The sequence below is a fragment of the Mugil cephalus genome, chromosome 15 (assembly GCF_022458985.1).
Source record: "Mugil cephalus isolate CIBA_MC_2020 chromosome 15, CIBA_Mcephalus_1.1, whole genome shotgun sequence".
In the NCBI taxonomy this organism is placed as follows: domain Eukaryota; kingdom Metazoa; phylum Chordata; class Actinopteri; order Mugiliformes; family Mugilidae; genus Mugil; species Mugil cephalus.
In genome coordinates this window covers 16,426,923-16,454,754 of record NC_061784.1, presented here as the reverse complement: position 1 = coordinate 16,454,754, position 27,832 = coordinate 16,426,923, and the positions used below count along the sequence as shown (strand labels likewise).

The following is a 27,832-nucleotide window of genomic DNA, read 5'->3' as shown; positions in this document are numbered from 1 at the left end:
GGCGCTGTAATAAGCATCCTGTAAGTGTTTTCCAGGTGGCGACGAGGCATTCGAGCTAACTGGCTCGCTGCACTCCTCCATTTTCCATTTTTATGTCATGCTCTCATTCAGAGTAATTTACAGTGCCTGCCGTGCCACAATAAGCCTCACATCCTCGATCACCTTTATTAAAAGCCACCAGCATTTGTCACTTTCGTCTCTTCATCCTAACGCTCAGACGCTGACAAGTTTTCTCACAGAAGCTTGTTTAAAACCACAATGCGCTTGAGCTGGATGAATGACTGGGTAGCTGGCCAGCTTACTGCCTGAGCTGCTTGTGTGCGACAGAAGAGATAAATGAGAGGTGAAGACTGGAGTGGGGGCATAAGAGTCATCACTAGGGTCACCGCTGGTCCGTTCATTCAGTCACTGAATCACCGAGAATTAATGGCGCCGTAGTGTGGAGAGCAGAAGGGAGGTAAATGTCAGACCTGTGCTGTTTATCATGGTGCGTAACACTACTGAGCTAAGCAGAGCTGACAGAAATGTTTTTCTTTTTCATATTTTCTTAGAAGTGTCTTGTGAATTACTGAAAAATGGCAAAATTAATGGCTGGAGTGGGGATGTCCTTTACAGATTTACATCTTTTCCCTTTTTGTTGTTCTCTCCAAACGACAGAAGGTACAGCATCAGACGTTTGGCACATAAATTCTCTGATACTGTGCTTCTGCTCGATGACTTCCTGGCAGGACGAGGCCAAAGTGAAACTACTCAAAGTCTGGCTGCTACAGCAACACTTCTAACAGTCAACTAACCTGCCCAACCTCTTCATTTAGGTTTATTGGCTGTTGGCAAACAAGCTTGGAAGGGCATTATCTGTTGGTTACAGATTGTAACCCGGGATTCTGTGAGTTTAAGTGTCGTATGTTGTTGTAAGGTTTCATCTGGTGTGGTGTCAGTTTATAGGCTATTTAAACCCCATTCAACTTCTTGAAAAACCACCCATTTGCCAAATGCTTCAACTTAAAAAAAAAAAAAAAAAGTTCAATAACAAGACAGGGATTCATGGGACAGCAATAGAAGTCAACGTTCAGCCTCTCATGTGATATCATGAAAACTTAATAAATAACATCTCAGTTCATTCCATCTAAGGTGGGGTTATGGTATGCATGTAATCTCATTGAAAGAACATGCCCAGGGCTCACAAAATCTTTACTGAAAGAGCACTTAACTCCAAATGACATAAGGTACAACACTGGGCGTTCTGACACAAATTCCCAGAGACTAGTGACTTCAAGGCAGGACTAGATTAGGGCTCATTTTAGATCCATTTTATCAGCCAGCTAACCTGCCTAACCTCTTCATTTAGGTTTATTGGCGGTTGTCAAACCAACATGGAGGTACAGCACCAATCTCTTGGTTACGGTACATTGGTTACTAATTGTAACCCGGGACTCTATGAGTGTAAGCCTAGCATGCTGTCAGAGCTGTTTTACAGGTACGCAGTGGAATGTAGTTTATAGGCTATTTGTACCCCATTCATCCCAGTCTTGGGAAAAAAGGAATTGGGGGGACAGCAATAGAAGTCAGTGTTCGAAAAGGCCCCGTGACCTGATCTCATAAAAAAATTCCATCAGTGACATCTCCGTTGATTTATTCCATCTAGGGTGGGGTTATGGTATGATGTAATGTCATAGGAGGAGGATGTTTAAGATGCTCAGTGCCATAAGGTCTTGCAAAAGCGCTTATAAGCAGAACTCGGATCGTTTTTACATTTTTAAAACACATAAAATGAAGTGAATGAGAGATTGCTGTGGCGCTCTTGATGCTGATGTGTGACCCCGGTATCATTCAGGTAGAGGTTGCTGCTGATTTGCTGCACCGTAGCCTGCGTCGAGGAGGCTTTTCCTGCCCTGGTTTCAGCCCAGCAGCAGAGGGGGAAGTGAAGTTGTTAGTGGTGGTGTCACGGTGTCTCTTTTTTTTTCTGTTTGCTGGGCGGCCTTGTTCAGGCTGGCCTGCCCCGGGGCTTTAGGGCTATTTATAGAGACACAGCGCTGTTTATATGGTGAAGGCAGAGCAGAGAACGTCAGAGCAGGCTGATTCTGTAGTCGTGATAGCAAAATTCAAACCTGGACACTATTTTCTGGGTAAGTTCAGTACTTAAATATTTTAGGTTTGTCTACTACAAATATGAGAAGAGGCACGCATCTCGTGGGCCACGCTTCAGAGCGTTTATTGTGACCTGACCTTGATTTGGTTCTGCTGCGAGGAAGCCTATTTTCATCTGCACCGAAAAGACGATTCACCTTAAAAATGCTGCCTCATTCTGTGACTAGTGTGTCTGTGGTACCCCAGAGGAGGCAAAGGAGGATCATGGATGCACCAAAGCTACCGCCTCTCCTGAAAGCGTTCGCCTCGTTTTAAAGTTACAATAAATGCTCAGAAGCAGAAGAAGCGTTGCTCCACTGATTCAGCGTAGCCAGTCGTGGCAGAACTGGGATCAGGTTCAAGTCGTGATGGACTATTTGACTCTGTTACAAGATGCGCAGACTGCCGCAGCACACGGATAAGAAGCAGACTGCAGCTCGTCTATTACAGGCCTCCTCCTCCTCCGTATTTTTCACTACTACAGTCTACACATTTACACCATCTGGAGGTGACAATGAAATGAATAGAAGCCTTGCCAAAACGAAAACCCCGCTCTCACTGACTGAATACCTAGCCAATCAGATAGGAATGTAAATGCGGCGTTTTTGCATCACATTATCAATAACAAAAATAAAAGCTTTTTCTGTTCCATTCATTTATCAGGACTGATTTATCTGTTGTTTTTCTGGTCATGTTTCTCACTGACTTTGGAATATGGCGTCGCCACTCTGTCAGCGAGCACTAAGTTGGCAGCTGAGGATCATCTCAGTCGTTGATTCATCATTAGTCAATAGTTTTTCCTATTTTTTGATTTTGTGTTCAAATAAAATTACGACAAATAGTGAGGAAAATATCGTGCCTCTTGAAATGGCATTATGTTTCAGAATAATAGTGAAAACCAATATATATTTTTTGAAATGATCTAAATAAAAAAGGCTACAAATGAGATGCTGGAACAATCATTAAACCCGACAACATTCTTATGTAACCCTCAAAATCGTAGTGATGCTGAAGGCCTGGAGATGCGTGGCCGTCAGTTAACAGGCAGCTTAGGCACACTTAACAGCCAAAGCCAAATGCTTTGTTTCGGGTTGTGAGAAACATGGTAAATTGGATGTCATGCGGTGTTTACGGCCAGAAAAAAAAAAAAAAAACAACAACAGCTGGGCAAAAGATGTTCACAGACATAGAATTTGCAGCTGTTTCGTGGAGACAGAGAAGAAGAATTAAAAAAAAAAAAAAGTGGTGGTGGAGTTGCAGGGAAAGAAATAGAAAACGCTTGTTTACACGCACACACACAAACTCATCCTAACAAGCGGAGTTTACTTGGAACAGCTTGTCCGGCCCAGTAGCCATCTGTGTTGACTATACATTGAAGTGACAGTTTAACTCCGTCTGCCTTAATGTGCTAATCTGTCATCCTTGCATGTCTTGTGATTCTGGCAACATGTTAGGTTTCCAGTGGTCCTTCTGTTCATTCAGGAACTTCCTTAATGTTTGGAAGAAGTTAAAATAATTAGTGGTATGAAGTTGCAAGTAAAAAATGTAAGTTTATGTTTTTGAGATTCGTGGGCCACAATATGGGATTAAATACCATACCCTAACGTGAGCACAGAAATTACAAAACAATGTTTTGAAAGATCATTAGAGTTTGGGCCATTTTCTCAACAAGCACACGCACAAAAAAAAAGAAAAAAAAATACCGGATATGGAACCAACTTAAATTCAACTTTTCTGTAAAGTCTGTCTTTGATTCAAAGCTTTTATTGTGAAAATAATGGATTGATTTGGGTTTTAGAAGTTAAGAAGTTAAGAAAGGTGAGAAATGTGGAGTATATTGAGTATACAGCTAAACATAGGTGTAGGCGCAAAATAACGGGTGATATGAAGTTGAATAATGAACGGAAATTTATATAAAGTACAAATGATATTTAGGCATCTTCAAAAACATTTGATGATGCAAGTCAATCGGCTCTTACTCTCTTGTGTGATTCAACCAACTGTGCAGAACTTTAAAGCCTCCGTGTGGGTTTTGGAAAATCGTTCCTCATGTTTTTGTTCTCCTTCCTCCTCTTCTGATGGCCTTGGGTCGTTGCTTCATCTCAGCATTAGCGTGTTGCTGTTAACTGGCTGACTGGCTCTTCATCGAGTTAAAGATTAGATGGAGTTTGCTGCCAGACTTGCTGTCTAATTGCCTGAACAGATTTCTTGTCCAACTGACTGATTAGAGGTCTTATTAAATGAATATGTGTTTGTTCTTTCGCTAGTTTACAGTGATGTCAGTGCAGCGCAAACTTTACACCCAGACACAGACAATCTGAAGTGAAATGTTGTTGCCATTAATTCTTTAACATTGGTTTGGTGTGACTTTATCTTTAGCCTGAAGGTCCATCACATCATGTTACTGTCACAGGAAGTCTTTTACTTCTCTATAGTAGTGCAGATGGGTATTTTTGAATGAATTATTTTTGAGAAAGGTTTGTAGAATCATGTAATAATGACTTATAATAATGGCAGTCAAGTGGTAATATCACCTATAATAAGCTGCCATGGCTAACAGTATAGCAAGATAAAAACCATGTAAAATAAATACAACTAATGAGAAAAATAAAGCAAATTTTGCAAATTTTATGAAGAAAACTCTCCAACTGTAACACCATTTTCAGTCAAGTCAAGGCAGCGCAAATACCAGCAAAGCTGATAGCATTAGTGCGCAGCTTTTATTAGCAAATGTTAGCATGTAGGCTAAAGACAAGCTCAATTCACATTTTTTGCGTGGAAGTGGTAAAACCAACTGTAGCTGTTTAGCAAACCAACGACTTGCTAACTTAACGTAGGGAATGCAACTAATGAAAAGAACTGGCTGTTGGGAATATCAACAGATATTATAATGTCACAAAGAAAAGGTTGTGAATACCACAAGAGGGCACCATTCATATGGAGCTTACTTGTGAAAGCATAATACCAACAAAGCTAATAGCAGTCCCTTCTTTGCGGTAATTAGCAAATAGTAATTAGCATGTAGGGTAAGCTAAATTCAGGTACCTCAATTTTGGCGTCACTGCTTTGGGTGTTTTGGTACAACAGAAGATATAAATGAACAAATTACCCTCTGCCAACATTCGCATATTAGCATGGCTATATCGCCACTGTGAGCATAAGTTAGCATTTTCCTTATAGGGGCAAGGCATACCCTTACATGCTAGCTAGCTTGGTTACAGACTGGTGCCCTCTAAAATGCATTTATTGTGTTTTCGGTGTCTATGTGAGCGCGATGGTTTCAGTTTTATTTACATTTATTGTAAATCCTACAGACATTAAATCAATAAATGGCACAAATAAGAAAAAGAGAAAATGTATATTGACGTATAAGGCAGCGATTGAGAACTATAAAAATTAAGCAGAATTGACTTACTATTATTATTGTTTACTATGAGTATTTAATGTATTGTATGTGGCAAGCATGTGTAAAATATGTATGTCATATGTATGTATGTATGTATGTGTGTATGAAAGTGTTATTAGCTTACTTACTTACTAGCTGTCAGGCTAATGCATTTAGCATTTTGTTAATGGAAGCCGTTGGGGAAGCTGACGCCCAGAGTGTTCAGGAGTAAACAATACGAACTCTGTAAGAAGAGAGTTTATCTGAAGGTCACAAATTTCGGGTTTGTCATGTGAGTCGCTGCTTCAGAATGCCCAGCTTTGTTGGGACTCTGTGCCTTTCAGTTTTTCTTTTAATCCATGTTTTATGGCATTTCAGTTTCTGCTTTTATCTCGTTTCTACTCTGTCTCAAATAAAACACTTCTTTACTTGCTTTCCATTCATTCTCCATGATATAAAACAGATTTAATCCCTGTTACACCAACACTTTACTCTTAATCTCAACTAACTCGATTTTATGGGGTACCATCTCAAACATGACGACGGCCTGAAATATTCTGGGCTGTTTCACTGAGCAATTTTCTGTTGTCTAAATATATATGTGTGTATTTAATTTGCAGCCTTAGTTGGAAGCTTGTTAGCCATAGCCATGTCTGCCTTTTGAACTGCAAAAAGAAAAAGAAACTTCTCACCCACTGCTTGTACTGCAGGCGTTGATAATCATTCCGAGCAGGAATGTGTTTGGAGTGTGCATGTCACTTTGGTAGATTGAAAGCATGCCAGCATGTTATACTTCCAGAGAACTAATTGTGTGCAGAAACACGCACGCACACAGCTTGAGCCCGATGATTATATCAGCGGAAGTGTAGCTTGGCATCGTTCAGTGGAACTGGGATTGTGTTTAGGCACGATTGTGTACGTAACCTTTCCTACGCAAAACCTGTGAATAAAATTATGAGCGGCATACATGGCACCTTTGCATTCATTTATAATTACCCGTGAACTAACAACTCGGGAAAAATATGGAAGGGAATTTCGAAAATGTGCAGATATACAGCGGTGTGAAAAAGTGTTCCTTCCTGATTTCTTATTTTTGTCACATGTTTGTCACACTTAAATAATTCTTATTAAGGGAAAACAAAATCCAAACCTACTTGACCCTGTGTGAAAAAGTAATTGCCCCCTAAACCTAAGACCTGGTTGGGCCACCTTTGTTTTCAGTAACTTTACAGCGCTGTGGAGGGATTTTGACCCACTCATCTTTGCAGAATTGTTGAGGGTTTTTGAGCATAAACCGCCTTTTTAACCCTTTAATCCTTAACAACTCTCTCTGCCTGAGTCTCCCCGGTCTTGCGTCGCTCCCCAACCTGCAGCCAACAGCAGCGGTTACCATAACGGCAGCTTTTTTTCCCAGAAAGCGCAACTTCCCAGTGTTCAACAACACTTTGGAATTTTGTCCACCCGCGAGTTACGGTAATTCAAAAACCGCAAGCTTTTTTCCTATGCGCAGGCGGATGTTTAGGTCTTAAAGGGTTGAGCATCTCAATAGGATTCAGGTCAGGACTTCGACTAGTCCACACCAAAGTCTTCGTTTTGTTTTTCTCCAGCCATTCAGAGGTGGTCTTTGTGTTCTTTTTGCTCAGCATTGGATTTGGTCTTGAACTCTTCCATGCAGTCTCTTTGTGATGGTGGAGTCATGAACACTGATCTTAACTGAGGCAAGCGAGGCCTGCACGTCTTTGGATGTCGTTGTGGGGTCTTCACCACTGCTCCATGTTTTCGCCATTCATGGTTCGCTGGAGTCGCAGTTATGTTCTTTCTTATTTGTTCCTGAACCTCTTTGGATCTCGGCATGATGTCTGTTGAGGGTGTGGCTAGAGAAATTGAACTCGGGTTTGGATTTTTTTTTTTTTTCCTTAATAATACAAGCTACTTGTGTTAACTTTGCCTTATATTTAAATCTAAATCTGATCTGATGATCTGAAACCTGTGGGTGTGACAAACTTGCACTAAAATAAGAAATCCGGAACTTTTTCAAACCACTTCATTAGGGTTGTGGTTGAAGTTGCAACTTCTTTTGATCGGATTGTTACAAAACACAACTTGGATAAGGGGAAAGATCAATAGTTGGATTAAATGATAATATGATTATCAGGTCTACTGGAGGGACTTTGTTACGATTTAGGAATTATTATGATCAAGTACAACAAAGCTGGTTAAAAACGAAAAAAATGAACCGTCGATTTGTAGCTAGTGTTCGCTTAGCTGGATGGATCTCGAGCAACAGGGCGTGTAGGAGTTGTTGCGTGCGGTTACTTTTCTAGGGAGGTGCACATTAGGCCATAGTGTAGGGTAGAGACAGTGGCTTTCCGACTGTCACAGTAACCAGCGCCACTAAAGGGCGTTGACGCTTGAGCATGAAAAGGTGCCATTCTGGGACACTGTCTGAAACAATCATTCGTCAAATAATAATAAAAGAAATGAGTAATGTTCAGGTGCACGCTGATACACAATTTTCAGACCACACCCTTGACAAGTTGTAATTAATTAAATTGAATTGTATTTATATAGCGTCACTGGTGGAGGCTTGTTCCGGGTCGTCATTACTGATGCGATGAATCAGTCGGATTCTGATTCAGTGTCACAAGCTAATGTCGTCACCAGGTCCGGAGTTTTGTGGTAATTCCACATTATTTTACTCCTAGTTTCATATCTCTTTTGTCGTCATATGTTTTAAATCCAATCAGCTTTCCGGCTCTGTCGTGGTTTAGATCTCCCTCTGACGTGGGCTAATCTCGGTCTTGTGAGATTTGTTATATGTAGACAAAAATCGATGGGGATCGGTTTCGAACCGCCAAGTCCCTCCTGCTGAAAACTATAAATCTGGGATTTAGGAAACCGAACTTGACGTTTACGTGTGAAGTCAAAACTCAAATTTAGACCAAGTAGCGGAGAAGGAGAGGCTTTAGAGCTGGATGTATCACGGGAGAGAAAGTTTAGTGAGTGCTCATTGTTGGAGGGTTGAGCATAGCTGAATGTGTGCCTCCACTGAGAACATGTGACCATAGATTATGTGAAAGAGCGTGCGTGGTTCAGTGGGAGGGTGGTGGCGGCGGCGGTGGTGGTTGCGAGGGGTGAGGCCTGCGTAGTGTATGTGCACGCACTCCCACATGCGCATTCCTCTCAGTGGGCTCTTGCGAATGTTTGCTGCATGCCTGTGTTGACACGGTTGTGCGTATATGTGTGTGTGTGTGTGTGCACGTATGTGTGCGAGGATATTGGCCGTGTCACCTCAGATTAGGCCTTGATGCGGTGGTGGTGGCGGCGGCTGAGGTGGTGGTGGAGTGACCCCCTACCAACCACGGCACAGTCATTAACGGGGGAAAAAGAATCTCATCTCTATGGCAACTGCTGCCGCGCTGCCAAGGCGGCCACAATGAGAAGAAAAGGGGGGATGTGGGAGGGGAAGGACGGGGTGAGGGGATAGGGAGAGTGAGAGAGAGTGAAGGAGGAGGAAGAAGAGTAAGGAGGAAGGAGTTGAAGGGAGGGCGGGGGGGTGTTGGGGCGTGGTTGAGGTGGGGAGGGTGTGTCTGAAATTGTGTGCATGTGTGTTGAAAGATAGAGGTTATTGAAATGGGAGAGACAAGCAAAGAAAACATTGATGTAGACGGGAGGAGAGGGCGACGATCAGATAATCAGGTTTGTTCGGTTTGAAAGATCAACACACACACACACACACACACACACGTGCTTGTACACGCACAATCACGCAGGATTTTTCCAGAAAACAACACTGATCTCATATCACCATGTGTCTTCTACCCTTGTGTAGTGCATAGCCTGTATAAAGATGGACACAGCTCCTCTAAAGTGAAAGCAGCACAAGTAGAGCTCCCCCTTGTGACTGGCTGCTGTATAGGTCATAAGCTCCGCCCCTTACATGTTAGCGGATGGGAGCTGGGCCACATTAAAACACTAAAATACACCTCAAATATTTTTTCTTTCAAGGATGGTTTCTGTCATTGCAGGTAGTTAATATAAAGCATATTCAGGTGCCATTTTTTGTTTTATTTCAGTTTGATGCCATAGAAACAGAATGTGATATAATGGCGACCATTTTCCTGTGGGACCGTGACAGTTGTAAAAACAAATTATAATAATAGATATAGTCTATAATCCAACATTTCCTTTTAACTGGAACTGCCCGTGTGCCCGGGAAAATAGTCTCAGTTTGGCCAATGCAAGGAATTGGGTGACGTGTCGTGCATATTTATATACAGTCTATGCTGTAGTTGGCAAGAACTGGAAATGCAAGTGGGGTTAAAGGTCATTAACGTCAGCTGATCATCATCACATGACCGCAGTCTGATTGGACAAACACAAAAACAAATGCCTTATTTTTTATTTTTTGAATTTGAGGGGTTGACGTTTCAGATTTTGAACCGGTGTCACTGCCAGTGGTAATATTTTTGCTCCGGCAGACTTGATGCAGACTCTGGGAATCCTCTCCTGCAGTGTTACTGTAAACAAAAGATTCCCCACGAGAGGGGAAACTCTGGGTGGCACGTTTCAGTCTGTCACTCACTCCTGACGTTTGTTATTCAGTGAGAAAAGTGAATGCTTTCACACAATTCTGTTGCCTGAATTCCACTGACGCAATAACGGCGCTACATGCTTCAAAGAACAAACTCATTGTACTTTTTTTTTTCGTATATGCAGACATTTTTTTTTTTTAAACAAATGATCAAATGTCCTCAAGAGCTCAGTGCAGAGAACAAGGAAAGCGTTGTCACAGGGAGTTTAGGTGCGGTCCCTCCCTGCTATCTTGACCTTCCTGGAGGCTTCATTTCATCGCTCCATGCCTTGGTGTAAACAGCTTTTTGGCCTCCAGGGCTACACCCTGTCCCAGCATGGCCATCATCCACAACCTTAGTCTTGTGTACGAGCTGAGCCTTCGGTTCCCACTTTGACGTCCACCCTGAGATGTCAACAAGAGAAAGGAGGAAAGCTGGATGTTTATTTGCATGATATTTATGTGAAATTCAGTCCTTAACTCTCTGTTACTCAAAATGTTTTACATGCCGCTGAAGTTCACACAAGCTTGATGCAAGTGCCTGGTTTGTCTTTTTGAAACGAACACTTCAAAAGTTGATGCCGTCATTGACACTCAACTATCTAACAGGTTCACATTTACATAAATAGGCTGAAGTGGTGGCCTGTTTTTGTGTGTAATTTGTGAAAGTGAGACTACAGGAAACAACATGAAGCTTCCTGTAACACATTCTGTAAATCAACTCTGTATATTTATAGGATTTCATCTGAACCGACATAGAAATCAACCAAATTCAAATTATTTATTGGTTTCCAGGAGGATATTCTGTAATCGCTGAGGTGAACTCTTTCAAAGTTTTCCTTTTAAGGTAGAGACACACCAAGCTTACTCACGTCAGCTGTGCCTGGACCAAAAAGTTGCACGTGAATGCGCCACAAATAACCCTCCGTGCCCATAGGTGGCAGTAGTCTGTATCTGTCGTCCAAAGGGGGAAACAGGAAGAGCTACAATTAGCTGGGAGCCTTGGCAGTGTGATCCTAGATTCCTGGTCAAAGATGTGTACGCGCTACCTCTGTAATCTAATCTGGGAAAATCTGCCATAGCTACACTGAAGAGGGTTGTGGAGATATGTTGAAGCACTAGAGCCTTCATAGGTTTAAGGGGGTTAATGGTTGGTATTGCAAAATGAGCCAAAAAGTAGCCATTTTGTGTTTTCTCCAACAATGACTTCTTTTATTGAAGGTGCGTCCCCGAGGCTAGGGAGCGAGCACCAGAGCAGGCCTCTCTTAAGCAGAACATCCACTGAGAGCCATGTTTGGCTCAAGATGCCGACAGTAGTCCGAAAAGTGACAGGACACCCACAGCCAAAACGGATTTCCAGGGACGGCTCGGCAACCAGCAAACGTCCGTCACAGCCTTTTTAAGAATTCAGACCCAAACCCAAAGAGCATCTTTTTAATTCACGCTAATTTGGCTCCAGGGTCAGGTCTTGGCTGCTAGCGGCCCAGCGGACCTGCAGAGGAGGCGCCGTAATGTGGCGCTTCGCGGGCGATCCGAGACGCGAACCATAAGCCTCTCAGCAGACGTGTTTTTATTATAACTCCCGCGAATGTGCTCCTGCACACACTCACTCTCTTGTGTTTGAGGTCAGTTCTGGCCTGCAGTGGAAGTGCTGTAAATTCAGAGCGAGCTTTAGTGAAGTGCTTCGACCGCAGCTTTGACTTTTGTGTGTGCGCACTCGACGCTGCGGCGAGCACTCTAACTTTGCACGTTCTGTAACCGGTGGCCGCCTTTGCGTCATACGGGTGTGGTGTGATAACAGCTAGACTGCCTCTCTCTTTCTCTCTCTCACTTGCTCTCGCTGCCAGCCAGATGGAGACACACCCAGTTCTTCTCTGCAGTCCTCATATACACAGGGTGTGAATTTTTTTTTTTCTTTTCAGATCAACACTTTAAAAAAAATAATAAAATCCCACGGGGAAGCTGTTTTTGGTTTCCTCCACGTTAAGGTGGACAAAATATGGTCAACTTAAAACTTTTCATCAGGCTTTTCATCAACAGTCTCATCAACACTTCTTCCGTGATGGGTTATATTTGGCTGGGTGCCAGTTAGCAGCATCTGTTGGTCATAAAAAGAGCCAATCAGTGGCGACGTGATTCAAATAACACACCCCAGAGGAGACCAAATAATCTGAGCCTAAACAGCAAGACGTGAGAACACAAACAACAAAGAGGAGATCACAAGCTGAGAGTAGAGGCTGTAACAAATAACGAGCGCGTAGTAATAATCTTTACTTAAAGACCCATTGTTTCGTATTAACAATGGGTCAGGTGGCCATGTGTGACACGAAGGGAGGAACTCGCGGAGAGGAGAGCGCGAGGAATACTTGGCCCAAACTCTGCAGCTCTGAGAAGATTTACAGCTTCTTTTCTTTTGGTTTCGCTGCTCGTTTACAGTTCGTCTCGATCTCGCCACTCTCATCGACTGTAGGAGCAGCTGTTACCGAGCAAAAGCTCTGACCAACTGAACGATGGTTCACCATCAAACAGCGGGAAGTCTGAAGAAGCAGAAAGAAGTTGTTTTCAATTGCAATTGTTAAAAGTTTAAATCAGAGAGTGTTTTCCACTTTGCATTTGCCCAAATCAGTTTTTAAAAAAAATCTGTTTTTAAGGACCAGTGCATAAAATCAAAAGAAACAGAAAGCATATACGCAAAGCAATATTTGATGCAATAAGAGACAGTAAAGCTAGATCAACGAAGACATTAATAAAGATGAATGTAATAAGCATATGTGTGCAATAATCAGTGTAGCAGTATTGGTGCAACTTTAAACATGTTGTTGTCAGAGTTTGAATATTTTTTTTAATACTTCTTTTTTACTTTTTATTGTTTTTTTGACTTCAAGAAATTATACAACTAACGGGTATCTGTCTAAAAACACTGTGAGACCAAAAAAACAAAAAACTCAGCCAGGCAGAGAGTAGGGTCCATCTGTAGTCGTTATAATGAGGAACACAAGTATTTAAGGGACCATACAAAGTGACAGAGAGAAAGTGGAAAATTAACAAATATTGCTGGAATGTGGGCGCAAAGGGAGTCGTCGCACAGTTTTTTTCTTGCTCTGGATTTATTTTCGGCAACTCCAATGAAAGACATGATGTTGTTTGAGATGCTCCTTGTCCCCGATGGGAATATAGTTTTCTTGGACTGTTAAAACTGTTTAACGGGTGACATTGAAGGAGGGAGGTTTATGCCAAACGTACAGGACATAGTCTGTAAGAAACAGTGAGAAATAATTCATTTCCGTAATAATGATTTGGTTTTGTTCATATACTGTATAATTGGCTTCCATCTGGCTCCAGTGAAACCTCAATTTGAAACAAACTGGGTGAACGTGAGGAAATCTGGAAACCATTTAATCAGTTTATTGAAAAGACAAATGTAAGAGAGGTCAATGAACGCTAGGTTACCTAAAATTAAATAAAAATGTATAATGTATATGTTTAAACTTATAATTCATTAAATTTATAATTTGTATATCCATATTATTTAGTCATTTGATTATTTTTCTTTATTTGGGTATTCATTTTGTCCATTCCCGGCTTCTGTAGAAATATAGCGGCGTAAGTCTATTTTAAGCTGACAAAAAACGTAACAATTTACAGATATGGGTAATTTTTTCTTTGGTTCTCTACTTTTAAAGGTCTAGTATGAAGGATTTAGTAACACCTAGAGGTGAGATTGGAGATTGCAGCCAACAAAATTATCCCTCACCCTCGTTTTTTCCAAGGGTGTTGGGGAATCTACAGTGACAAAATGTAGAAAGCCAGTGTTTGGTGTGTCCATTCTGGGCTACTGTAGAAACATGGCAGCTGACAAAAACACCTAGTTGGTCCTAGTTATAGGTCATTGTATGAGAGCACAAACTCTTCAGCTTTGCTCACAGGTCGATGGCTTTGTTTTCGATCCCTGAGAGAGACGGCAGATATTGCGCAGCAGCAATGACCTGTTCACCTCGCAGCCATTGAACACCTCCGGTTGACTTGTGCCCCCAGCTGTTGTCAGAACCTGAGAGGCAGTCGTCAGCCGTTGTTTTGACTTTCTTTGCACTTCGATCCAAGTTCTCTTGTTAAGATAAGTGGGTGTGTTTGCATGGGGGATATACAGACAAAAAGACTGACTAACTGACTGATGTCAACTTAAGCCTGGGGTTTCTGAATATCAGTGTTTAAATAGATTCAAGTTGAGGCCAGGAAGGGATTTATGTTAGCGGTGGTGACGTTATTTTAATTATTTGGACTGAGTAGAAAGGTAGCAATCATCTTGGAAATCTAGTTGATCTGGACGAATTTCCTGCTTATTATCATTTCAAATGGTGTTGTTTCATCAGTCCATAAAATTAACTTGAAGCATTTCTTGTCTTCCTAACTTCCAGCCTTTGTGTTATGTTCTTCTCTCCTCACTCATAAATGTGGCGCTCGTATTTTGGAAGGTCTAACGCAACGCATGTTCACAACAATCATGCTGTTTTGATTCCGTTGCCTTTCCTCACAAAGGGGTTGTGGTCATGCAAATAAAGGTTCGGTTGGTCGGTTTTCATGTTGAAACGGTTACAGTCAGGATGCCACACTGACCCTTTGGCAGTGACCGTATCTGACTCTGTAAACTATCCCTCTGAAGTCGCCGTAAAACCTTCCTCTGTGCTTTACTTGAAAGTGCTTCCAGTGTTCCTGCTGGGACTCTGTGGTCTGACAAACACACTTGGTCTGGTCAATGAAAATTCAGCAGTATACAATTTGTTTCCTGTACATGGACTTTGATCTGTCAGTGCCGATAGAAAGTTCAAACCAAAATTTATGTTCTAGCAAAAGAAAAATCTGTTATTTTCATAGTTTGTGTGGACTGTTAGTCAGAAATCTTTTGTTGTTTTTATGCATTCACACCAGCGGCAGCCATAGTAGGAGACTTTATGGTTTCAGCTTGTCTGCCCCTACTTCCCATATACATATCTCTAGTATGTCTTGGTGTATTTTCCTCAACTTAGGTACAAATGTTCATTCAGACTCAAGGATTAAACCGTAAAGTCAAGGTTACTATGTCCCCACGAAATAATGTTTAATTTGGGAACCCAAAATCTCTTTCAGCTCATTTTGCTAATATGCCTACCATAGACTGTAAAAAAAGCATACTCCATGACTGCTCCTCAAACGTCAAGCCAAAGCAAGTAGGGCTCCCCCTAGTAGCTGGCTGAGTTATAGGTCATGAGCTCCACCTCCTCCGCGTTGGTGGATGGTGGACTTCAGATTTTAGACTTCCACTTGGATTGAACTATCAAATTAACAAAGGTTGTTTTTGATTTTAATTCGTGCACATGTCATGCTAATAATGACGAGACATTGCATAAAAGTCTAACACAACAATGCAACAATGAACAGCTGACATTTTAGATCAACTTCACTTAACATTATAAAGTCCTGCAGAAGCACAATAATTAAAGTCTTAAACATAGTATTTTACATTATTAGTAAGTCTGGATGGACATGAAAGTAAATAACTGCAAGGCTGTGATTGACATTTCTCATTTAACTGGCAAATTAAAGTGATAGCAAATGATCAGTAATTATAGCCTTGCCTTTTAACAATTAAAAGCGACAGCAGTACAGGTGAACATAGTTCACTGTTTGGAACACGAGTCTGATTATTTGAATGTGATAGGATGCATGCTTTCCACAATGTGATAAACTCTGTAAGGATTATTCATTTTAACCAGCACGGGGACCCTTCTGTCAAACACATTTTATATTCTTAAAATCATAATTACAGTCTGCCAAAACATCTTTAAGTCATAGGATTTATTTATTTTTGCTTCCACTTGAGCAGCATTTGCTAATAATACAGCTGATATTTTAGCTGATGCAGACTTTTCATGGTGGTGTCACAGATAAATATCTTATTTCCTCAGTGAGCACCAGAGCAGCTTGAACTTTCTGCAGTGCAGATCCAGACTAGGCCCCTCCTCAGAGGGCCCGTGGCCCTTTAAGAGGTGTCCTCTCCCTCGGCTGAAGGAGGGGTGGAGGGAATGAACTGTCAGGGAGTGGCTGGGGGACTGAGATAAGTTTGTCTTCTCTGGCACAATGTCGAAGCAGAAGTAGACGCGTAGTTTCTGTGCTATCTGTGCGTTTACTGCATGAGATTATGTATCGTTGCAGCGTCATGTGAGACGTCTGTTTATTTTAGATGTTTGGCTTTTCCCTAAATGTGTGACAAACTAATGTGTTCCTTAGGCGTAAGTTGTTAAAAAAAAAAAAAAGCATGGATGTTATCAGGTTGTGAGTGGGTTGAGAAGAAGAGTGGTGTGGGTTACAGGAGGAGGTAGTAGAAAATATATCAGGTCACAGCTGTGAGAGAGAAAAAGGATGAGAGACAAATGTTCCTCCTTTTACTCTTTTTTACTCTCAATCTGCAGCCTACGTTTATTTGTCCCATAATGGGAAATTACCATGTCACAGTTGTGCAGAATTAGGTAAGAAATATGTTCAAAAAACAATAAAAGACAGTATCAAATTTGAAAGAATGTACAAAATGCATACAAAAAAGAATTTCAAAACATGCTAAACAAATTGGAATATAATATAATTGCTAATATTGGCGAACTTGGACATAAAGTTTATTTTCTGGCTACACTTTTATGCAAAATTTTTTTGTAATTATATATTGTTAAGGTCGGGGTCAGAGTAGAGATGACACCATACCGGAATTTTTATAGTTGTTACAAAAACTAACACAGGCTACCACAGAAAAAAGAAAATTATCTTTTAATTTTACGCCTTTGGTATGCAGCGTTCTTACAAATGCATGTGCCAACAAGCTAATATTAGCATTTTAGATTAGATTAGACTCAACCTTATTGTCAGTACACATGTACAGGTACAGAGCAACGAAATACAGTTAAGCATCTAACCAGAAGTACAAAAAGTAGTCAGTGAATGCAGCATAAATTATGTGTGTGTATACGAGAAGTATGGTACAGGTTGTTTTTATAGCATATGGACAATATTTACATATTTGTGAATTTGCTTGTGAATTAAAATGTATATATTAGCAAAAAATTAGCATTAACATTTTAGAATGTTGTTTTTTTAATTGATGAAACATACATAACTTGACCCCTGATCAAAAAATATCTCTATTTCTGACCCTTTTTTTGTCGCCTGGTGCAGACGTCGATGTCAATCGTCATAATTTGGTCAGTCCGTTTGGTTAATGACGTTAACCTGTCATTTTTAGCACATTAGCGGACTGAAGCTATCTTTGAGCTACCATGGACTGTAAAAAAAAAAAAAAACCTCCCACATGTCGGTGGATGGGACTTAAGCCAAAACTAAAACATTAGTACGCGTCAAATAATTAGCTACCTGCTGCCTCAAAGCAAGGCGCTAGCTCGACTGTAGAGCCAGTCTTAAAATAAAACGTGTGCTCAGTTCATACCCAAATGACTATAATGGATTTGAGACATGACCTTTATTATCTCACTGCCACCCTTTTAAATGTGGAACTGTTTTTTGATCTTGTTTGTTTTTTGGATGCTAACATAGAAAAAGATCTGTGCAGTAAGTCCCGTTCTTGTTCTTGACTCCCCGGAAATTTCCACGACGGTTTGTGAACTGTTGCAGATTTTTGGTCGGCTTGGCCCTTTTAGCTCCACAGCCGGCCTCCGCCCAACCACCAGTCTCATCTCCGTCACTTATTAACCAAGACCCCGCCCCCGCCCTGTCCTACACACACACACACGGCAACAGAAAGTAACGAAGGTCAAGAGAAGATAGAAAAATAAGAGAGATAAGGGAGGGCGATCTGTTAGAGAGGAGAGTGTGTGTGTGTGTATTCGTGCATGAGTGAATTTGTCTATATGAAAGAAGTCCGAGCCAAAAGCCCCTGACCCTGATAGCACACACACACACACACACACACACTGACATTGAGTTTTCCTTCATTTTCCTTCACAGCCTCCGTCCCTTAGAGGGGGGTCCTGTTGCTTCCCAGGGCTGAGGCCATATGAGGAGGGGCAAGTGTGTGTGTTTTAGTGTGTGTGTGTGTGTGTGTGTGTGTGCGCCAGGGACTCCAGTTACAGGAGTTGTGCAATGTTTGGATCCTCAACTGGAAACCAATGGAAACTGACCTCTGTGCACTCTGCCGTCTTCTCTTCTCTTCTCTTCTCTTCTCTTCTCTTCTCTTCTCTTCTCTTCTCTTCTCTTCTCTTCTCTTCTCTTCTCTTCTCTTCTCTTCTCTTCTCTATGAATGAACAACCCATTTCAAGCCTTAACTTTTACACAGTGACACCATTCATGAAATAAAAGTTGTGATTTATACAGTGTAATCCTAATTAGGAAAGGTTTAATTTCCTATAATCTTTATAGATAATATCAGTTATTGTAGCTCTGACTGTTATTTAACTACAATAACTTGACTCACTGGTCGTAATTAGCTGTTATTCATCTTCTCAAGGTGGCTTAGACACGCTTAGAGGACAACAATAATGGACATCCGCATCGTCCACGTGGGTCTACGAGTGCAGAACGTGTTACTTACAGCTACAACTTGTAAATCCACTGGAAAACAGTGCTGCCATGCCAGATATTAGCATATGTGCAGCTCTGAGAGACTTTGCTGAGTTCTTGTCTGAAACGGATGAGGACACAACGACATGCTTGTCCGCAGTGTTTGTGCTGTTGTGCTCGGCTGTTTCAGTTTCGGCAATCGTGGATCCCTGTTTTCGACAGGCTCCCACACATGTGACTGGTCCGGCTGAAGGAGCCATGTTTGGGAGTGAACGGTAGCGTTGTAACAGATGGACGTTTTCCATACGTATTTAGATTTCCAACATTAATGATTCGCACCCATCGTGGAGATCATGTGCGTGTCCTCCCCTGTGTCTGCGTGGGTTTTCTTTGGGTACTTCCTCCCACCATCCAAAGACGTGATCGTTCGGTCCATTGATGATTCAAAATAGGTGTGAGTGTGAATAATTGTCTGTCTCAGTTTACATACAATGGAGAATATCGAATAGCATGTTGTCTTCCTCCACACTAGGTGGCGATGTGTGTCTCGTCAGCGGGTTAATACCGTGTTAATTACGGCCCATTTTCCGGTTGACTTATTGCATCGTATTATAAACAACAGTTGTTCATGCGGCATTTCAGACCAGATGGACAATAGTTCAGCTTTTTGAATCCCGTTCGTGATAAAAGCCAAATGGGCGGAAGCATCGTGTCTTTTCATCGAACATAACGTCCATCTTGAAATTCTGCCACCAAGGTTTCAACGCCCTCAGGAGCAGCAAACAAGCCAAATTTTTACTCAGCCACATCACCGGGGGGAAACCTTCTCATTCTGCTCTCGCTCCCATTATTTATCCATCTGTGTCTCATCTGGGACTCAAGTCGCACCTTATCTTTGTCCCTTCATTCGTCTTTCTCTCTCTCGATAACATCCGCACTATCTTGAAGACGCCATAAAATCTATAACGACGCGCAACCCGAGCCCGTTTCCACCGAGCATGAGGTCGGACTTCTTTTGCATTCAGCTGAGTGACAAATTACCGCTTCATATCCGAACTGTATCGATGGTCCGTCGGGGGGATATTCTGAACTCGGACTGAACCCACAGTGGCATGAGCAAGGGAAAAGCCTTCCGACTTTCATTCTGGTTAATTGTGCGTTTACATGAGATGAAGATGAGTTTGAAACCCGGAGCAAAATTATCTTCATATTTACTTCTGCTCAGATGAATGTTGTCTGTGTTTATGAGACTTTACCTTTAATGGGGTTTCATTTATTTATTTTTTTATTTATTTTTGGAGCCACTTGACAGAAATTGCATCGTGAGGATTCATGGGTGTGGGCATAACCAGACTTGCAGTGTGTGTGTGTGTGTGTGTGGACACTGTGGGGGCATGAACAGAGTGTGGCTGACTGGGGCATTCCCCTGCCCCCCACCCAAAAAACCCACACACACATACATACATACATATACATGCACACACGCACACCCAGTCAGGGCCGGGGGGGTTTGTAGAGAGGCAGCAGTGACAGAGAGGAAGAGCACTGACCCAGATAGTCTCTCTGTCCCACCCTCTCTCACTCACATACACTGTAAAAACAAAAACAGAACCACAACTGCTTTTATTTTATCGCCGGCCTCGGCTGCAGTGAAGTAAGAATGTGCTGACGAAGGAGCGAAACTTGTCGTCATTTGACCACCTTCTGGATTGTTCTAGTGAATCTGATTATATTTAAATGTGCACCTATTTTGAACTTCACTTCCTTCCTTCAGTTCCTTTTTTTCACATCGCTAGCCACGCTGAGCACTCTTATTTGACTATCATCGCGGATTCAGTTGGATAAAACCAATCAGAACCAGTGTCACTGTTAAAGGGTAGAGCAGATGCATTGGCCTGGCGTTCCTTTGCTGGAGCGTGATCGGTTCTCATCAGTTCTCTCAACTTTCTACCATGAAGTGTGTCCGGCTTCCACGCTACGACCACACCGGCGGCTTGAGAATGAGCCTTAACGCGCTTCATCTCATCTTCTTCTACTGTTTATTCACACTGGGGTCGCAGGGGTCGCTAATCGCCGAGGCGCCGTGCCGCCCAGCCCGGCGTATTTATGCAATAAAATCACTTTTTCGTGCGTGTCTGATAACAGAAATGAAGAAAAGCGTCTTAGTCAGGCTCAACGTGTCTGGTATCATTTCCTCGTATTTTAGCGTAGCTGCCGATGGACGTATGTTTTTGTCTCCGGTCTCAGATGACTAAATGAGCGCGAGAGCCGCATTAAAATGCAAAACGAGCCTTGTACGCGCAGCCACAGGTGCGAGGAAGAGGCGGTCGCAGGAAGCCTTTGTTTGCGGGGTGACTTTTATTTTTGTGTTCTTTGATGCGTCAGCTCAAGCTGGAGATGTTTGCGAGCTGTACGTTTTTTTTTTTTTTGTTTGTTTTGTTTTTTGCAGCAACCTCGGCCTTCCTGTCCGAGCCCTGCCGCGAGCCCTGCCCTCTTGCCTTCAGTCATTCTGAGCAGTGGGTGATCTGCTGTAAATGCTTGGCGCCGTGAACCAATTCTCTCTCTCTCTGAATTTGAACCTCAAACCAGGACGCAGGAGATGAATGAACAACCTCCTCAGCTCCTCTTTAGCTCCCTGCAGCTCGGCTGTAACAGACCGCTTGTTCTGGGCGGGTGTGAATGTGTGGGTTCGTACAAGGATGAAGCGGAGCGTTCACTTCACGCTCAGTCAGCCTTCACGGGATAAAAATAGTTTTTTTTTTTGAAAATGTTCCGATTGGCCTGTTTGAAGGCCGGAGAGGAGAAGATCCTCTGGTGTAGAGTGCAATGACTCCACGGCTTCTTCTATTGTGATTTTAATGGACCAGACATTGGCCGAATAGAATTAGATCATGAGGCCTTTTCACTCCTGGCATTAACAAGCGCCTTGGGCGATCCTTTCACAAGTGGACAACTCTTAAGTGCGTCAGTGAACGTCTGGCTTTAGGAGTAATCCCTTGAGATCAGATATCAGCAAATGAATCAGACACGGCGTGAACAGTCCATTCATGAGCTGTACTCGTGGAGGTGTCCACGTTTGATAGGAATACACATATTAATACAATGCGTCACGAAAAAGTCCGACGTAGGTTCTTCTTTCCCAAGTTGGTTTTGGTCATCTGGTGTTACGGGAAAAAAAAAAAAAAAAAAAAAAACATTTACCAGAGAAAATGCTGCGAGACAAACGGTTTGTTTCTCCGGCTGTCGTGCTTAGCGAGTTAAACCACTTGAAATGAACATGCAGCGGAGAGAAATCTCATAAATAGTGGCCTTGGTCCACGTCGAACGGAGCACTTGAATACAAATGAAGACGTTTATTCATGTAGTAAGCTTTCTTTTGTGTTTTCATTGAAGCCAGTGTGCCGAGTGTGAGGCTTGGAGTGGGTCTTGACAGAATTTCAAACTGGATTCTTGATTTGTGCGGCTTTTGAGTAACCACAGATATTTTTCTTCTGGGTACGTCATCGCTTCAGAATGCTCGGATAGAAGTGAAGTTGCGTCGCCCGGCATCCCCTCACGTCATTGCATCAAATTTGTATGCCTCTGACCGAACGCCAAACCTTAGCTTCTTTCCTTTAAAAGTAACTGTAACTAGTTGCATGGTAAGTTTTGTCGGAGTACTAATTCCCCCGTGTTGGCTGTCGGCCCTGTTATTTTCTTCAAAGTGTCAGAGACTCTTCAGAAAAAGTCCGCCGGCTTTTTTTCCAGGCTTCCTCCTCGTAACCCCTCTCCCCCCCACCCCAACTTCCTGTGGTGGGATCAGAGGCTGACGGGGTCACACCCACCCCACCCTTTTTTTATTCCTGGAACTCCACAGTGGGACCTCTCCTCTGGCCGCGCGAAAAACACGCACGCACGCAGACACACACTCGTCTTGTCACTCCTCATTTGCACACACAACATGCGCATACACTCGCACTATCACAACTCGTTAGTGCTGCTCTTCACACACATGACTCCTGCCCCTCACACATCCCCCCCCCCGCTCCCCCACCCCCCTCAATCCGTGCGCTCCTTCCTTCCACTTTACTGCCTTGTCTGGGAGCAGATGTGGATCAAGTCAGATTTGCAAAAGATCCCCAGCGCTCGCTTCCGTCTATTCTGAGCAGTAATCCAGGTGTGATTTGTAAGCTCAATCAAAAAACCGCAGATGACTTAAAATCTCACCCTGAACTCCTCCCTGCCGCTGCTGCTGTTGCTGCTGCTGCTCCAGATTGGCTTTAAACAAACACAAATTATTTATTATTTCCAAATCACGTTTGATCCGAGGCTGGTTGCTGCATGTAACCCTTCCAGTTCAGGAGACTGCTGAGGAGATTTATGATTTTATGATGAGCTGGGTGCAGTATACGGTTTGTAGTATTAAAAAAAAAGTAGTAAATTATAAGGCTTCATGCTGAAAAAAAAAATCAAAAATGGACATTTTTAGCACTGAAATATTTCACCGACTGCTGGATGCATTGTCGTGATGTTCTGTGTTTGCAGATGATGATTTGGCTGCTTGCATATGTCACATCTTCCGATACTCCGTGATTTAAATCATGCAAACTGCACCCGCGCTTGCACGTTTTGCTATGCTACACCAAAAACCTCTGGCATGCACGGGTCCCCGGAATGGAGACTTTGTGAAATGCTGGTCGGCCTGTAGTTTAAAGACATTGTGTTTTTTTCTTCACAGATTTGTAAATCTAAAACATCGCAGATAGATATTAGTGCTATGCTCGCCTCCAGATCAGACCTGCACTTGTGTATCACGTCCACCTCGGTCGTTGCTGTTCTTCCTTTGTAGTATTTACAGCAGTTAATCAACCGACTCTCTGCTACTGCTCATAAAATTATGGCGTCAAGGTCCCGCAGCACCTTAAATGAGCCTTTAACGTACTATTGTGGGCATACCCAGCTGTTGGTACGTAGAGTCATAATGAAAGAATGAGACAGTTCAAATATCAACATTTTCTTCAGGCGTATTTAGAAGGAAACCTGACTAAATGACAACATATAAACCTAGCATCTGCCTCCATCGTTTCTGAAAAGCAAGAAATCACAACTCTGATGAACACGTGAAACGCGGGCCCCCTTTGAATGCCCTAAAATGGTTAATTTTCCTCCAGTAAATCATGGAATGATAGGAATCACAGGGTTTCGAGACGTCACTGGGTGTCAGGGACAGGGCCGGTGCCAAGGCGCGTTTCGACATAAAACAGCTGATAGACTTTTCCCTCTCATCGAGCTGGGCCGCGCACTCTGCAGACTCTCCTGCTCTTTCCATCAGACAAAAACAAATCCTCCCTCCTCAGGATGGTCTGACGTTGAACAAAAAAATGAAATAAATAAATGAATAAAAGATGTCTACGTTCCCAGCTAAAACAAACGCTGGCCCTGCCTTAAATGCTGAGATGAGAAAACGTGGGTCGGATTAGGAAGGCAAATCAAAGCGCCTCCCGAATGTTCCACTCGGCAACAGGCAGTCATTCTTGTCTGATGGTGGTGTTTCATTCGGGAATGTTTCAGCTGTTGAAGACGAGCCGTTTGTGTTTTAATTGATCCTTCCTCTATACAACAGGTAAAACATGAATGGCAGACGAGGAGTGGCCAATCGGGGACGATAATGAGGTGAATCATTAAAGTGGAGTGGAAATAAGTCGAAGGTCTCAAGTTGTAAAAGGTGCAAAACTCAGAGCAGCATTGTGTTTTTGCTACATGTACGTTGTGTACCCTTTAAACTTGATTAAAACTCCTAGAAAAGTTGTACTTTTTGCAACCTGTCCAGTTTTTTATAGTGCGTTCCTGTCTTATTTCCTGCTGGTACAAATATGATTCACTGTCTTTGACTTATTCGTGTGCGATCGGCGCAAAGAAGTGAAAGAAGCAAGCTGGCAAATAACAATTCAACCAGAAATGTGCCCAGGAAACGGCTGCAGCTAAGCAGAAGTCGCGCCGCAGAGGGACCGAGGTGAAATTTCAGACCTGGATGTGTGTTGGTTGCCAGTCGTCGGGGGGGGGGGGCATCAAGCCTTTACCTTTGTTTGGAGACACAGAGGGGGCTCTGTCCTCCTCACAATGGAACTGAGAGACCAGTGTGTGTCCTCCGTGATGTGTGTGGGAGGAGTGATGCCTGCAGCCACACCCAGGCTGATTGGCCGAGGCCCCACCTCGCTGTGGAATCCGCTGGGACGGGGTCACATGCCAGCCTGCAACGCGCTGCCACGGCTCGTCGGAGCCTCTGTTTGCCTCCCCGGCCCCGGACAAAACACAGGAAAAGAAATAAACACAAATATGTACCGGCGTGGCAGCAGAGGAGGGGTCGGCTGGTTGAACTTTTTTTTCGCTCATACCGTTTGTGTACTTTGATATTGTATGGATCACACGGTGGAATAAAGTGACAGTAAGAGAAATCAAACGCACTGAACCAACATTTAAGAGTGTGACCTACAGCGCTAATCCTCTTTCAGTGTTTTTTTTGCCTTTAAAGGCCTTAAAGGGCAACGCATGCTGGAGGCAAATGATGTGCTCCAACTCATACCAGCAAGGAGTTCTATGAGGCCTGTTCTCTGCCGTCTACGTTACTACAATCCATGGTTTTGTAAAGATTTCACAGGCAAAACTAATGATTTGCTTGCATCAATTCAGGCTAACTTACCCCAAATATACTTCCATCTGGTTCAGACGCTGCTTCAACACGTCATTTTCAACACCTCGCTTGCTGTTACACATTTATTTCATTTGTTGCTATTGTTACTTAGCTTCAATAGCTTCTTAGAGATACTTGATAGAAATGTACCTTTATATAATAAGCTGCACATTCAATTACAATTAATAACTGTAATTTTACAAAAGTTTTATGTAATTTAAAGGAGCAGAAGGAAAAAAAAGTGTCATTGATTTAGAAAGATTCTGTAAATCCCAAAAACATATATTCTCTGTGACCGCGGCGTGCGCAGCAGAGTCGCTGCTGCAAACAGGAAGCTCCAAACTTTCTATATTCCGTCTCATTTTGCACCGTGAGAATGGTGCAAAAAAAAAAAAAATGCGTGCAAGTAATGTTATTTCACTCTCGCTTCCTGTTTCTGTTGTATAAATCTCGTTCGTGCCGGGTGACCCGCGCAGTGCCAGGCTGCGGACCGAGCCCCGTTTCAACTACAATAGGCCCTGACGTGAGTTAACCCCCGAGAAAAAGCTTTCCACTCGGCGTCCGGCCGTCGGGCTCGGGGGCGTCCTGCGTATTGAACTTTCACAATCAGACTTCTCTTGAAAACCACAACTCTGAGAAATACCTCTGAAACGTTTTCACGGTGGCGTCAGCTGGAACCCAAAAGGAAGAGTGTTAGTTGTTTTTTTTTGTTGTTTTTTTTACAACTTCCACTTTTGCAAATCAGCTGCAAACCACAGGTCGCGACCTTGTTGCTGGCATAGAGAACAAAGGAAAGAGACAAAAAAAAAAGATCCGATCTCTCTAGGAGGAAATATTGTTGGAAAAATGAAATCATCTCAATTAGCCAGTGAATCGATGACCGGATCAACTAAATCCGTTTTTTTTTTTGTTTGTTTGTTTGTTTTTTTAACCATTAAACTAAACATGATGGTTTCCAGGCAGCTTCTCCTTTTTAAATAACTGATTCCCTCATATGCATTTATGCGCTCAGTTGCCAAAACATTAGGTACGCTAGTGAAAACAAATGCATTCTCAAATAACAGTCTTGCACTAAATCTCCTCTTTCTGACTTTTGCAAAGCAACAGTTTGCGTTAAGCTGGCTTTATGTTAAGCTCATTAACATACATACCTCCAACCCCACCCCACCACTTCCTTCTGCTCGAGTTTAAGACATATGCTAGATTGTAGAACTTCCACTTACTGGATGAATGTTCTTAACATTTTTGTTCTTCAATTTTCATCCGTGGCCTCTAGTTGGACCCTGATCCACAAGACCCAAACGGCTAGAAATGATGGCGTGATGGCGTAACGTAACAGTCCTGCACCAAGTCTTAGCTCAGTGACGGTTTGTAGCGCCGAGTTTATGTCGTAAACGGCGCCAGAAAAGGCGGCGATGGAACCGTGTGATCGTTTTGGAGGATGTAGTTTGCGGTGCTGTTAAACTGGTCTGAGTGTTTCTGTTATTAAGCGCTGGCTTCACTTGGGGCGGGCGAAATAATGGGAACGCGGTACAATTCAATCGTGCTACAAACCACAGCCTCAAACATAAACAAAACAGAGTTTGATCAATGCGTCCTGGCTGGCTTGGCTTCGTTGTCCTTTATTATCTTCTGATTTAGATCAGTGTTTTCGTCGTGTACACTGGAGCACGGCTTTAATTTGAATTATCCATATGCTTACTTCTGGTTGGACTGCATTTCGTTGTCTTGTACTTGAACGTGTGCAACAGCAGCAAAAGAAGAATCTAATCTAGTTTAGAAAAATAAAGTTCTTGTATTCCTCGTTTAATATCTGGTTTGTTTCATGAAATGAAAAACAAAAGAAAATATATATTGCCTCAAAGGAAAGTATTGTGAAAACATGTTTTATCCAAAGTCGGGGACATTACTGCCTCCGAAACCTCCTCAAAGTATTTAGGTCATTCACGGGAACCCTTCGAGTGGATGATTTACATCTGGAGACCTCCTTTTTCTTTTTTCATTTTTCTTTTCTTTTTTTTTTGTTGACTTGGAAGTTCTTGGAAAGTTTGGAGACGAGCCTTTAATGGGACAGTAGGAAATATCAGCCCAGGTTGAAAAGAAGGAGAAGAGTGAAACTTAGAAGAGAAGGCGAAGGGAATGGGTGTGTGCATTGCTAAAAGCGAGTGTGTGTGAGTCCCTCTGCCTTGGCACTCCCCTCTCTCCCTCTCTCTTTCTATGTATGTATGTGTGTGTGTGTGTGTGTTTGTGTGTGTGTGTCTCTCGCTCGCTCGGCTTCCAGAAAAGGGTGTGTCTGCCTGCCTCTCTGAAAGGGAGGGAGGGGTCAGCTCACGGCTACTCCTCCCTTGCTCTCTCTCAGTTATTTCTCTTTCGTTCTCATTCCCTCACTGGCAGCCCCAGGATTAGGCCTTTGTCTCTCGGCCTCCTCTGTCTTTTTTACTTTGTCTTTTAATTTTCTGTCTCTTCTGAACAGTGTTTGTTTCACCTCCCTCCTCTCTTCTTCTGGCTGTTTTGTTTTTCATAAGAGGTAATGCTTGCA

At 42.7% G+C, this 27,832-nt stretch overlaps 1 protein-coding gene across 2 annotated transcripts in view; it reads left to right on the top strand.

The window, feature by feature from the left end:
• klf8 (Kruppel-like factor 8) overlaps window positions 1-27,832 on the top strand; it is a 70,600-nt gene that overhangs the window by 7,447 nt on the left and 35,321 nt on the right. The gene's annotated exons all lie outside the window — the stretch shown is intronic.